This window comes from Thalassophryne amazonica, chromosome 3 (assembly GCF_902500255.1).
Source record: "Thalassophryne amazonica chromosome 3, fThaAma1.1, whole genome shotgun sequence".
NCBI classification, from domain to species: domain Eukaryota; kingdom Metazoa; phylum Chordata; class Actinopteri; order Batrachoidiformes; family Batrachoididae; genus Thalassophryne; species Thalassophryne amazonica.
In genome coordinates this window covers 112,291,555-112,306,368 of record NC_047105.1, presented here as the reverse complement: position 1 = coordinate 112,306,368, position 14,814 = coordinate 112,291,555, and the positions used below count along the sequence as shown (strand labels likewise).

At 40.2% G+C, this 14,814-nt stretch overlaps 1 protein-coding gene across 1 annotated transcript in view; it reads right to left on the bottom strand.

The window, feature by feature from the left end:
- Positions 1–1,165: 1,165 nt before the first annotated feature.
- LOC117507445 (serine/threonine-protein kinase 35-like) overlaps positions 1,166–14,814 on the bottom strand; it is a 35,177-nt gene continuing 21,528 nt past the window's right edge. Inside the window, 1 exon segment of the mRNA XM_034167316.1 lies at positions 1,166–4,019. The gene's annotated coding sequence lies outside the window, so the exon portion shown is untranslated.

The following is a 14,814-nucleotide window of genomic DNA, read 5'->3' as shown; positions in this document are numbered from 1 at the left end:
GATGATTAGGATACTCTGAATAAATTAATATATTATATACAGACATACTAATACATATACAGACAATAGGAATGGATGCTAATTTCAACAGGGTCCTCAAACGTTCCACAGTGATTCAAGCTGCATATTCATTTATAACGTCAATGAATAAAATTAAAATCATTTAAACAAATAAACACTAAAACAAACACCATCATGTGATGAAACATCATAAAATAAACATATTATCAGACGTTTCATTCCTACTGAACAAAACCAGCCAATTAGTGCTCGTAAATATGAACATTTCTGTTCACTCCCACATATCTGGAGACAACGTGAGATAGAATAAGGATCATATTGATTTGTGTACGTTTTTGTTGCGCAAACTGTGTATCTGTGCTGTTAAATGTGAGTTTAAAGGCAACGAGGTTCAATGCGCGTTCCCGCAAAGGGGTGCTTTTCACAGCAGGGCGCTGAATCCAGCACAACACGTCTCAAGCGATGCCTTGCTCGTAAATCTACGCCACCACCATCCATGAGTCTTAACAACAGACGGACAGTTTCTCTGTCCGTGGTTATGCCAGCCATCCAGCACTTCTGGTGCATCCATCTGTAGCCGTGTTGTTGACCCGACATCTGTAGCTGCTGATGGATGAACTCCGCCACCTCGACAACATCCGTTTTATTTCACCTGCACCAGTGATGGTTCCTTGCCAAAGTTCTTTGTAAAGTTCGGAGGCTTATTTCAATGTCATCCTCCGCATGTAATAGCGTCTGAATCTCACTGTTTGTGAAACCACACCGAAAATAGCTTTCAATGATCGAATGGAATGACCATGTAGGGGGCAATGCATTTCATAACGTAAAGTATCTCAGAATTGCGAGACAGTAACTCAGAATTGCGAGACAGTATCTTGCAATTAATCAAAAAAAAATTTTTCAAGTGGTGCAAACGGGCTTCCATAGTATTCACATGCACCAGTGCTAAGGCAAAACCTAAATTATCAGCTGCTCAGTTCTTCTGCTTCACTGATGTATGACTCCTACCCTCCAGGCAATAGGCACACCCATCCAACTGTCATGGAAAGATGTTTGTGATTTCCTTATTAAACTACTTCCCACCTGAGCTGCACACCTACCCTCTTGCACAAATGACAGAATGGACAGAAGAAAACATACTGGAATCATTTCAAAGATTATTGAAAACAGATCTCCAATATGTACAAAGTCGGGCAACAATGTGAAAACTTGAATTCAAGCAAATATCTTTCAAAACAAACAACCAAGAATTGTCGAAACAAAAAAAAGAAAGAAAAAAACCCATACCTACAACCCACAGAGGCCTAATTATGGACTAGCTCCTATTATGATGACAAGCTGAGAGTTAAAATGACTGCATCATTTAATTGCACGTGTCTATCCAGCGAGACAAAGTTGCATAGAAGTGTTAAAACATCAAATAAAGTGATCCTTTAATTAAATTAACCAAACATGGTGCTGGCGCACACACTAATAAGTTTGTTTTAAACCACAACTAACAGATGGAATGCCAGTATTCCCAACACCAAAGGAAACCAACTAGAGGCAACAATGGACCAGACAACAAAAACATTGGGATACTGCTTCAATCTCTTTAAATAGTAAAATACATTCTTTGAATTCAAAGGGAAACTAATACATTGCTCAGAAGAATACCTTTTGGGATTTCACAACAGTGTATGTGGAAGGGGTTAACAAAGCCAGTCCATTATCTCAAGTTGGTCTGTCATTACCTCGTCTTTTGTTTTGATTTCTACCCCGCACAAATTGTCACAAAAGTAGGAAACGGTACAACTCAAACATTAACCTAGGTCCATCATGACTTGTGTCGAGCCAAATTACAGACATTTAAAATTGTACACACATGTAAACAGACACCAATAATTTAAGAAACCTCATTCAAATCCCTCTGTTGCTTTAAACATTCAATACTTTAACCCCACATAACAAAATGGGCAAATGCATGTACCACAAATGCTGTGATCACAAACAAAAACCTCTGTGGAGTTCATCTCTGTGGAATGTCAGAGTAAAGTCCATCTTTGATGAAGACAACATTGGCTCAGTTAAGGAAGGGGATAAATGCAGCGCTACGAGGTAGTAAAATTATAGCAACAGGGATATATCAGAATAAGCGAGTGTCCCGTCAGTTAACCAGGTGATAAACCTTTCCTCTGCTTAGCTCCGATATTTCATAGACATGTTGGAAATATTGATCATTAAAAGGGAAAAACCTGTTAAATTTGTGTGGTGATCTGGATGTAGATATAAGAGATAATTACCATTTTAACATTGTGAGAAATCCACCTAAATTACATTAACATATGTATATTAATTGCAACTCTACAGCACATGTGGCGCAATACTGATTGTTCAATAAAATTTGCTCTGGATTTCAGCTTGAGATCCAGAGTAGAAGACTGTTAGCCCTTTGTGGAGGAATGAGTCTCCATGAGTGCTGCTGTAACATACACACATAAAACCTTTGGGTCGCAGCGTAAGATACCCAGAGTTTCACAATACTTCAAAACTCCATAGTATGTTTCACATTCAGTTTTCTACCACAGGCACGAGTCCCAATTCAAAGGCTTTCGACTGACATTACAAACACTTGAAAGAGAAGGGAAAAAAGTTGTAAGTAACTGGAATATAATTAACTCTTCGGCATTATCTGGGGCTATAAGCCACAGATAATCCAAATCTCTCATAGCATTTTATACAGATGATATTACTCAAATGGTCCACAGAAAAGTAAAACAAAAACAGCAATCGGGGCACGGTTCTTATAATGCAACCAAGTTGAACTTCAAACTAAGTCAAACACTTTTTTCCATCAATAACTGTTTTAGAAGGGTTGCCGTTAATTCTGAATAGTTATTATCGACAAACATTTACACCAAACAATTTCACTACCACACTGGAGAAACACAAACAACACTTCAAAACATAGTACAAAGAATTCAGATGGAAGTGTCCAATAATTGTCACATTTAAAGTCAGTTAAAAAAAAAAAAAAACAAAAAAAAAAAAAACGTAATTTGAAGAATGTCTAGTTATGGTCCAAAGACAAATATTAAAAACAAGACAACTACAAACACCCTTCATTCAGTAAGTCCAACACAAACCTCAAAACAACACAACCACTTAATTTTTAGTGAGACCCAGGTAGCTCATTGCATAGCTCAGTACCAAAAGCCTGCAGAAGCTAGACAGTTTTGCAAATTTAATAAAACGTGTCAAATGTGCAACCCCCCCCCCCCCCCCCCCCAAACCCTATTATTTCACAATAAGAGTGGTCTTGCACTAGGAAGGTTTTAGGTGATCTTTTTGTCTTTCCCACTATTTCAGAGACCACGTCTTGGTGTAAGCCAGAAGAGACATTCAAACATTCATATCCCAAACCAGAAGAGAGCGATGATGATGTTGGCCCTCATTACTACAAATTTCAAGGGAGACATGTGACACTGGTGGTTGCTGGAGAACTGATGTCTAGAACATAAAAAAAAAATTAAATCTGTGTCAAAACACTTGGACATACAACCAGACTTCACCAATGCTGCGACAATGGAAGCAAATTTTCTCCAGTAGCAGCGTGTTTTCAAACATCACAGTGTTTTAATTAAATCTGAGCAACACGGCCAGCGGACACACACACCACTATGTCCCTGACCTGGCATGTTAACACGTTCTACACAGGCCGAGCCATTCCCAGGGAGGGTCAGTCCCATTTTAAACTACAGGAATCATGAACTATCAGCAAGGTTATTCCAGTATTAATAGTAGTGGGACTTTCTTCAGACCTACATGAGCCAAGCAGTGTTCAATTTAAGGGTAGGATGAACATTCTCCAGCAACAATGGCAGAGAACTACATTGTAAACAAGATCAGAAAATGTCCCAGTGACAAAGGAGTAAATGCTTCTTTTTGCTTTTACTTTGTCTCACAGCCTTCAGGAGAGGAGTGGGGAGGCCCGCTAATGTAGCAGCTCCAGGTCAGGCCTACAAGAGAGACCAGAGAAACACATCGGTCACTGTGAACCTCAAACTCAGCAGCAACACGCTACAAACTGAGGAAATAAACAAACAAAAAAACACATCCTGGTATATTGTTAACAGTGTTGCCAGTTTACTTTGAAAAATGACTATTAGTTACTTTGTACAGTTATTTCGTGCAGCTTTACGCAGTTACTTTATTTAGCAGCTGCGACAAATTGTAACTAAGCAGCAAAGTAACTAATAGTTACTTTCCTGAGTACTCCGTCTTGAAAATAACCAAGTTAGATTACTAAGTTACTTTAACAAGTGTCCGCAGCTGCTAATAAAGTAACTGTATAAAGTAAATAATAAAGTAACCGTTGGCAACACTGATTGTTAATACATGGCGGTACACCAGTATTTAAACTCAAACTGGGCCCTTCCTCTAGTTTTTATTTAAGTACTGTTGTACATGATGCCTTCTTGACTGCCATGCACAAACTGTTGTGTCTGCTTGCCTATTGTTTGCCACTAGGTGCAGCACAGGGTTATCAGCCTGCCAGAGTAGTCTTATTTCTCTATATGAATGTTACCGGTTTCTTGAAGGCGAACACTGAATTTTCTGTTATTTTGTTCCTGTTTAAGTCCCCTTGTACTGTAGAGACAAAGCACATTTTCCTGTGAACTGATTTATTTGATGGCATATAAAAAAGTACCTGCCAATTTGCATTTTAATCATCTACACCATCCCCAAAAATCATATTTTGGGGGACTGCGCGGACAGTGGTTCTCCTAACGGTTTACTCTGCTGTGGCCATTAAGAGTTATGAGCCGTGTATTTTCTCAATAATCACACATTAAGTGAATCTAATGGGTGAAGCTACCAATAACTACTAAAGTGCTAACGGAGTTTGAACACATTAAATCCAATGAGAGTTTCACTCAGTGTGAATACTGAAACAGATACATCCGATCCATTTCACTGCACAAGTTGCATTCTTCCAGGTGTTTGTCATAAAATACTCCAAACACAGTCTCCATGCCCAGCTGCATTGAGCACCCCCCAAAAAATACACACACATCTATGTGAAAGTACTTAAACAGAAAATACTGAAAGACACCAAACAGTTTTTTGTACCAGGCTGTAAACATGTTTATTTCAGCTCTAAAGTTGGACATTTTAACACTGGAGTCCTACAGGAAAGTGCTTGGTTTTGGAGCCTGCCTCAAGTGGCCAATCAAGGTACTGCATTTCTGCATCGTTCTCATTTACAGCGGGCTACGGTTGCCGCTTGTACACTACAGCAATGCTGAAACAGTGAAAAGAATTAGGTAATTAAACAGCACAGAGGCTTTTTGATGGGATGATATCCAGGCCTCCCGGCTGTCAACAGCTTGTTGTTGGTGCTGTGTAGGGAAATCGGCAGATATTCCTGCCGCATCGTTATTACAAAAATAACCACTCTGAGTTGTAATATAACACGATCACTTACAATGTCACCACAAGTGTTTTGCCATCAACATGTTGACAGACCCCTCCCACTGACAACTGTTTCACCTTCAGGACTACAGGTTATGGTACAAACTCTCGCTGCCCCTGGTGGCAATGTGGAACTGAAAATGTGTGCAGCCATGCAACTGCTTGTGCACATTAGTCAAGATGACGCCAACGTGGAGCATTCTGCAGCCCAAACTGGCCTTTACTGTGCATGTTGTATCTAAAGCTACGTTAGTGAGACTGGCCATCGGAAAGGGTTTACTGAAGGCTCGGACCCAAGAGGGCAGCTGGCTGCTGGGATGCAAACTGCCAAATAGCCTGGGAAGTCCTCACATAAACACAGATTAAACAACGTTGTCCCTCTGTAAAGTACTGTGATCGGCAGCAGCTGACGTGAACCACCTGTGAGGACTTCCATCACAAAAACTACCCCTTTAATTCAAACTGCCAATATCTAAGGCAAACTGCAAACTATTTAAAATTTTAAAACCAACCTTGTCCATCATCCAGTTTGCAGTGACAGATGCACTCGATCCTGCAGTTAGATTTTCCCAATGAGCTGTTATATAACTGACTTACAGTGATTTGTCCAGGGATTTACAGCTTTATCCTGCAGATAGTAGAGGCAGCATATTTAATGGCCACTGCTGACTTGTTGCTTTTACACAGCACAGGAATCTGGCTGAGAGACAGACTGTCTGAAGTCAGCCTTTCCTGCAGCAATGCTACACATCAGTCCCCGTTACTGACAACAGGACTCTAATGCCCGCGTTCACACTGGGCACAATCAGACGCTACAAATTCGCGGGGGGTCGCGTGGCGACAGATGCGCCTCCTTCGCCTGGTGTGTCGATCTGCTTTGGTGGACTTTAGCTGCGAAAATTCGTCCCGGTGCGTCATCAAATAGGAGGAGCTTCTATTCCTCTCAGCATCAAGTCATCATGACGGACCTTGATCACACGTAGGGAGTTGTTGTGAAAAGCTCCCAATACAGAGAGTATCATTATTTGCTGCAGGAGCTGCGTCTGGATGACGGCCGCTTTCAGCGGTCCTTCCGCCTCTGCGGGACCCAGTTTGAGGACCAACTGTCCCGTTCACGCGCGCACATGTAAACAATAAAAAAAAATATAAAAAAACTCCGCTGCTTGCTGCAGCTCGCTCTTCCCCCAAACAACTGTCATAATTGTGTTTAGAAACCAATCACCATTTGTTTTATTATACATCTGTGTAGTTAATTAATAAAATATTCTCCACAGACGATTCGCTCACGTGCGCACGTAAAAGAAAAAAAAAAAAAAACTCCGCTGCTTGCTGTGAGGCTGCTCCTCGCTCTTTCCCAAAAAACTCTGTCATAATTGTCTTTAGAAACCAGTCACCATTTGCTTTATTATACATCTGTGTAGTTAATAAGTAAAATAATCTCCATGGACGATTCCCTTGTGCGTGCACGTAAAATAAAAAGAAAAAGAAACTCTGCTCCCCCTGCTGTGGTGCTGCTGCTCGCTCCAAAAACTCTCATAATTGTGAAATAAAGGACAAGAGAGACATAAGTCCTGCTCACAGGCTGCTACCAGAGACAGGACATGTTCACATCTTCAGTCAAACTCCAGACATCTCCACGTCACTACATATTCAGTCCCTTATTGGTCATCGCAGTGCGAAGAGACGAAAAAGTTCAGATTTTTCAACTTGGAGGAGGGCAACACGACGTGACACGACGCAATATCGTGCTACAAACGCGCAAAACGCTCAAAATCGCTTCACTCGCGTCCATCACATAGGAATTACATGGCAACCTGTGGCTGCAGTCGCTCGTGCCGGTGTGAATGCAGCATAACATATAACATGCAACTACTGTCACAAGCTGTTTTGTGAAATATTAAATATTCAGTCACATTCAAAAAGAAAGCATGGCTGTCCTGATCCAATCAAAGCAATCATAATTGTGTCCAATCAAGGATTTTTTTTTTTTTTTTTGCAGATATTCAAATTCAGGGTTTTGCCTCTGTTTTCCTGGGTAATTATTTTTTTCACATTGTTAAGAATTTCAATCTGTCAAATCCTCAGTGAAGTTCACGTGTGTGCATGTGAACGCAGCCTGTGAAAAACTGGGCTGTGGCATGCAATTTTTCCACAAAAGCCACATTAATAAATCCGCTGTGTAACCTGTTGACACATAGATGAAAATTTTGATTAAATCCAAATAAAGGCATTTTTTGAATTGCTAAAACTTGATTCACTTAAGATGTGGGTCCTTTCATTTTGCGAGGTGGGGAGCAGCCAGTGGACAGCAACGTGTTTATTTGAACATACACGAACACATTGCTTCGCTTTAAATATGCAGCAAGTCCATTTGAGATGATCAGCACAGACTTCTTTCTCTTAAAAGGCTTTATTTACTCAGTGTGTCACTTTCTAAAGTTCTAGCTTCTGCTGCTACATTGGTTAGCTCCTTACACCAGTTATGTGCATGCTCCATGTCTTCTGTTTTTTTGTGGGAGCATTACAGTGCCACATACAGGCCTGGCATATACAGTAGTGTTCATAATAATAGTAGTGCTATGTGACTAAAAAGATGAATGCAGGTTTTGAGGATATTTCTTATTGTTACATGGGAAACAAGGGACCAGTAGATTCAGTAGATTCTCACAAATCCAACAAGACCAAGCATTCATGATATGTACACTCTTAAGGCTATGAAATTGGGCTATTAGTAAAAAAAGTAGAAAAGGGGGTGTTCACAATAATATTAGTGTGGCATTCAGTCAGTGAGTTTTGTTAATTTTGTGGAACAAACAGGTGTGAATCAGGTGTCCCCTATGTAAGGATGAAGCCAGCACCTGTTGAACATGCTTTTCTCTTTGAAAGCCTGAGGAAAATGGGATGTTCAAGACATTGTTCAGAAGAACAGCGTAGTTTGATTAAAAAGTTGACTGGAGAGGGGGGAAACTTATACGCAGGTGCAAAAAATTATAGGCTGTTCATCTACAATGATCTCCAATGCTTTAAAATGGACAAAAAAAAAAAAAAAGAGACACGTGGAAGAAAACAACCATCAAAATGGATAGAAGAATAACCAGAATGGCAAAGGCTCATCCATTGATCAGCTCCAGGATGATCAAAGACAGTCTGGAGTTACCTTTAAGTGCTGTGACAGTTAGAAGATGCCTGTGTGAAGCTAATTTATTTGCAAGAATCTTCCGCAAAGTCTGATAAATAAAAGACGTGCAGAAGAGGTTACAATTTGCCAAAGAACACATCAACTGGCCTAAAGAGAAATGCAGCAATATTTTGTGGACTAATGAGAGTAAAATTGTTCTTTTTGGGTCCAAGGGCCGCAGACAGTCTGTGAGACGACCCCCCAAACTCTGAATTCAAGCCACAGTTCACAGTGAAGACAGTGAAGCATGGTGGTGCAAGCATCATGATATGGGCATGTTTCTCCTACTATGGTGTTGGGCCTATATACTGCATACCAGGTATCATGGATCAGTTTGGATATGTCAAATACTTGAAGAGGTCATGTTGCCTTATGCTGAAGAGGACATGCCCTTGAAATGGGTGTTTCAACAAGACAATGACCCCAAGCACACTAGTAAACCAGCAAAATCTTGGTTCCAAACCAACAAAATTAATGCCTCGCAGATGTGAAGAAATAATGAAAAACTGTGGTTATACAACTAAATACTAGTTTAGTGATTCACAGGATTGCTAAAAAAAGCAGTTCGAACGTAATAGTTTTAAGTTTGTAGCGTCAACAGCAGATGCTACTATTATTGTGAACACCCCCTTTTCTACTTTTTTTTTTTTTTTTTTACTAACAGCCCAATTTCATAGCCTTAAGAGTGTGCATATCATGAATGCTTGGTCTGTTGGATTTGTGAGAATCTACTGAATCTACTGGTACCTTGTTTCCCATGTAACAATAAGAAATATACTCAAAACCTGGATTAATCTCTTTTGTCACATATCACTATTATTCTGAACACTACTGTACACAATAGTCTGTGGTACAGAGATATTTCTTGAACGTGCCATGTTCATGGAACAATTTTTGAAACTGACAAAGAAAAAGATCGTATCGTATCCATTTCCTAGAAACGTACACAATTTTTATAAGTACAAACCAAAGCCCATAAGAATGACACTACAGATGAACAATGTACTTCTTATAATGCCTTGAGGTTTAACTTTGTCTTGAGGTCTTGACCGTGGCTACACACAAATCCATGATGGCCACAAAGTAGAAATATAGCGTAAAACAGAAGCCCCGTGTACACCGCCAACCCGTTCACATTTCTAACTGTTTTACCCCCACTCGACGACACACCCGCCGAGGAACAAACTCTGGTTATTGGCGACTCTGTTTTGAGAAATGTGAAGTTAGCGACACCAGCAACCATAGTCAATTGTCTTCCAGGGGCCAGAGCAGGCGACATTGAAGGAAATTTGAAACTGCTGGCTAAGGCTAAGCGTAAATTTGGTAAGATTGTAATTCACGTCGGCAGTAATGACACCCGGTTACGCCAATCGGAGGTCACTAAAATTAACATTGAATCGGTGTGTAACTTTGCAAAAACAATGTCGGACTCTGTAGTTTTCTCTGGGCCCCTCCCCAATCGGACCAGGAGTAACATGTTTAGCCACATGTTCTCCTTGAATTGCTGGCTGTCTGAGTGGTGTCCAAAAAATGAGGTGGGCTTCATAGATAATTGGCAAAGCTTCTGGGGAAAACCTGGTCTTGTTAGGAGAGACGGCATCCATCCCACTTTGGATGGAGCAGCTCTCATTTCTAGAAATCTGGCCAATTTTCTTAAAGCCTCCAAACCGTGACTATCCAGGGTTGGGACCAGGAAGCAGAGTTGTAGTCTTACACACCTCTCTGCAGCTTCTCTCCCCCTGCCATCCCCTCATTACCCCATCCCCGTAGAGACGGTGCCTGCTCCCAGACCACCAATAACCAGCAAAAATCTATTTAAGCATAAAAATTCAAAAGAAAAAATAATATAGCACCTTCAACTGCACCTCAGACTAAAACAGTTAAATGTGGTCTATTAAACATTAGGTCTCTCTCTTCTAAGTCCCTGTTAGTAAATGATATAATAATGATCAACATATTGATTTATTCTGCCTTACAGAAACCTGGTTACAGCAGGATGATTATGTTAGTTTAAATGAGTCAACACCCCCGAGTCACACTAACTGCCAGAATGCTCGTAGCGCGGGCCGAGGCGGAGGATTAGCAGCAATCTTCCATTCCAGCTTATTATTAATCAAAAACCCAGACAGAGCTTTAATTCATTTGAAAGCTTGACTCTTAGTCTTGTCCATCCAAATTGGAAGTCCGAAAAAAAACAGTTTTATTTGTTATTATCTATCGTCCACCTGGTCGTTACTGTGAGTTTCTCTGTGAATTTTCAGACCTTTTTCTGACTTAGTGCTTAGCTCAGATAAGATAATTATAGTGGGCGATTTTAACAACCACACAGATGCTGAGAATGACAGCCTCAACACTGCATTTAATCTATTATTAGACTCAACTGGCTTTGCTCAAAATGTAAATGAGTCCACCCACCACTTTAATCATATCTTAGATCTTGTTTTGACTTATGGTATGGAAATTGAAGACTTAACAGTATTCCCTGAAAACTCCCTTCTGTCTGATCATTTCTTAATAACATTTACATTTACTCTGATGGACTACTCAGCAGTGGGGAATAAGTTTCATTACACTAGAAGTCTTCAGAAAGCACTGTAACTAGGTTTAAGGATATGATTCCTTCTTTATGTTCTCTAATGCCATATACCAATACAGTGCAGAGTAGCTACCTAAACTCTGTAAGTGAGATAGAGTATCTCGTCAATAGTTTTACATCCTCATTGAAGACAACTTTGGATGCTGTAGCTCCTCTGAAAAAGAAAGCTTTAAATCAGAAGTGCCTGACTCTGTGGTATAACTCACAATCTCGCAGCTTAAAGCAGATAACCCGTAAGTTGGAGAGGAAATGGCGTCTCACTAATTTAGAAGATCTTCACTTAGCCTGGAAAAAGAGTCTGTTGCTCTATAAAAAAAGCCCTCCGTAAAGCTAGGACATCTTACTACTCATCACTAATTGAAGAAAATAAGAACAACCCCAGGTTTCTTTTCAGCACTGTAGCCAGGCTGACAAAGAGTCAGAGCTGTATTGAGCCGAGTATTCCTTTAACTTTAACTAGTAATGACTTCATGACTTTCTTTGCTAATAAGATTTTAACTATTAGAGAAAAAATTACTCATAACCATCCCAAAGACGTATCGCTATCTTTGGCTGCTTTCAGTGATGCCGGTATTTGGTTAGACTAACTCTCCCCGATTGTTCTGTCTGAGTTATTTCATTAGTTACTTCATCCAAACCATCAACATGTCTATTAGACCCCATTCCTACAGGCTGCTCAAGGAAGCCCTACCATTATTTAATGCTTCGATCTTAAATATGATCAATCTATCTTTATTTGTTGGCTATGTACCACAGGCTTTTAAGGTGGCAGTAATTAAACCATTACTTAAAAAGCCATCACTTGACCCAACTATCTTAGCTAATTATAGGCCAATCTCCACCTTCCTTTTCTCTCAAAAATTCTTGAAAGGGTAGTTTGTAAACAGCTAACTGATCATCTGCAGAGGAATGGTCTATTTGAAGAGTTTCAGTCAGGTTTTAGAATTCATCATAGTACAGAAACAGCATTAGTTGAAGGTTACAAATGATCTTCTTATGGCCTCAGACAGTGGACTCATCTCTGTGCTTGTTCTGTTAGACCTCAGTGCTGCTTTTGATACTGTTGACCATAAAATTTTATTACAGAGATTAGAGCATGCCATAGGTATTAAAGGCACTGCGCTGCGGTGGTTTGAATCATATTTATCTAATAGATTACAATTTGTTCATGTAAATGGAGAATCTTCTTCACAGACTAAGGTTAATTATGGAGTTCCACAAGGTTCTGTGCTAGGACCAGTTTTATTCACTTTATACATGCTTCCCTTAGGCAGTATTATTAGACGGCATTGCTTAAATTTTCATTGTTTACGCAGATGATACCCAGCTTATCTATCCATGAAGCCAGAGGACACACACCAATTAGCTAAACTGCAGGATTGTCTTACAGACATAAAGAGATGGATGGACCTCTAATTTCCTGCTTTTAACTCAGATAAAACTGAAGTTATTGTACTTGGCCCCACAAATCTTAGAAACATGGTGTCTAACCAGATCCTTACTCTGGATGGCATTATCCTGACCTCTAGTAATACTGTGAGAATCTTGGAGTCATTTTTGATCAGGATATGTCATTCAATGCGCATATTAAACAAATATGTAGGACTGCTTTTTCCATTTACGCAATATCTCTAAAATTAGAAAGGTCTTGTCTCAGAGTGATGCTGAAAAACTAATTCATGTATTTATTTCCTCTAGGCTGGACTATTGTAATTCATTATTATCAGGTTGTCCTAAATGTTCCCTGAAAAGCCTTCAGTTAATTCAAAATGCTGCAGCTAGAGTTCTAACAGGGACTAGAAGGAGAGAGCATATCTCACCCATATTGGCCTCTCTTCATTGGCTTCCTGTTAATTCTAGAATAGAATTTAAAATTCTTCTTTTTACTTATAAGGTTTTGAATAATCAGGTCCCATCTTATCTTAGGGACCTCATAGTACCATATCACCCCAATAGAGCGCTTGCTCTCAGACTGCAGGCTTACTTGTAGTTCCTAGGGTTTGTAAGAGTAGAATGGGAGGCAGAGCCTTCAGCTTTCAGGCTCCTTTCCTGTGGAACCAGCTCCCAATTCAGATCAGGGAGACAGACACCCTCTCTACTTTTAAGATTAGGCTTAAAACTTTCCTTTTTGCTAAAGCTTATAGTTAGGGCTGGATCAGGTGACCCTGAACCACCCTTAGTTATGCTGCTATAGACTTAGACTGCTGGGGGGTTCCCATGATGCACTGAGCGTTTCTTTCTCTTTTTGCTCTGTATGCACCACTCTGCATTTAATCATTAGGGATTGATCTCTGCTCCCCTCCACAGCATGTCTTTTTCCTGGTTCTCTCCCTCAGCCCCAACCAGTCCTAGCAGAAGACTGCCCCTCCCTGAGCCTGGTTCTGCTGGAGGTGTCTTCCTGTTAAAGGGAGTTCTTCCTTCCCACTGTCGCCAAGTGCTTGCTCACAGGGGGGTCGTTTTGACTGTTGGGGTTTTTACATAATAATTGTATGGCCTTGCCTTACAATATAAAGCGCCTTGGGGCAACTGTTTGTTGTGATTTGGCGCTATATAAATAAAATTGATTGATTGATTGATTGATTAATGCTAAAATACCCTTGCCCTATGAGCATAAAACAGGAAACAGAATGTAGCTTTTGACCTCATAAATAGGTCAGGTTAACCATCTTTGAATCTGTCTAAGGTTTGTGTCCCATAATATTCCCTGTGAATTTCAGACTCTGGCAGTAATAGGACTGGACTTAAACGGAGCACAAACAGATGGACAGATGCAAAAGTCTTCATAATACCCAACGGTCATATTTTGGCACCGAGTAATAAACAGATTGTGGCCGACAGGTGATCACAATGACACATTCCTCTCAAGTTATTTATAGAATTGTTGTCACAGTTAAAAATTTGTAGGTGGATTTTATTTTATATATCTTCCCTCAAACTATTTGGTATGTATCAATAAATAAATTTAAAAGACCTCAAACAGAACACGTTGCAATGCAAAGTAAAGAAAGTTGTGGGAAAATTCCCTTTCATTCATTTTGAGCATGCAATGAGGGAGAAGTGCCGTGCCGTTTAAACCTGCGTGACTACGCTTGTATTTCCTGTGATGCTCTGTAATTTGTCTGCATAAGCATGTGCATGCTCTGCAAGAGCGAACAAGGACACAACTTGCATAACAAGCCCTAGCCCCCAGCCCAAGGGTCAAAGACCATGAGCACGTGATCAAGCCATACGCTTGTGTTTTGAAGAGGCAGCATGCCCATTCACAGGCTGCTCCTCTTGTCTTGCATCTGAGAAGTTAATTTGTGTAGATACTGCATTTATGAAAACACTTGCACTGAATCTAGCATGACAAACTACTTGTATTTGTTCTTCCACTATGCATGTGTTCCTGCTGGGAGATGGGGTAATGCATAGAACATAAACAGGACAGAGGTAGAAAGAACAACCATGTTGGTCTCTCTTTTTGATCTGAGAGTTAATTATCACTTTAATGTTTGCGAGACTTTTAACAAATGGCATATTGCAGGGTTTCACCTATTGTGCTGATGCTACAGCCTGCTCCTCA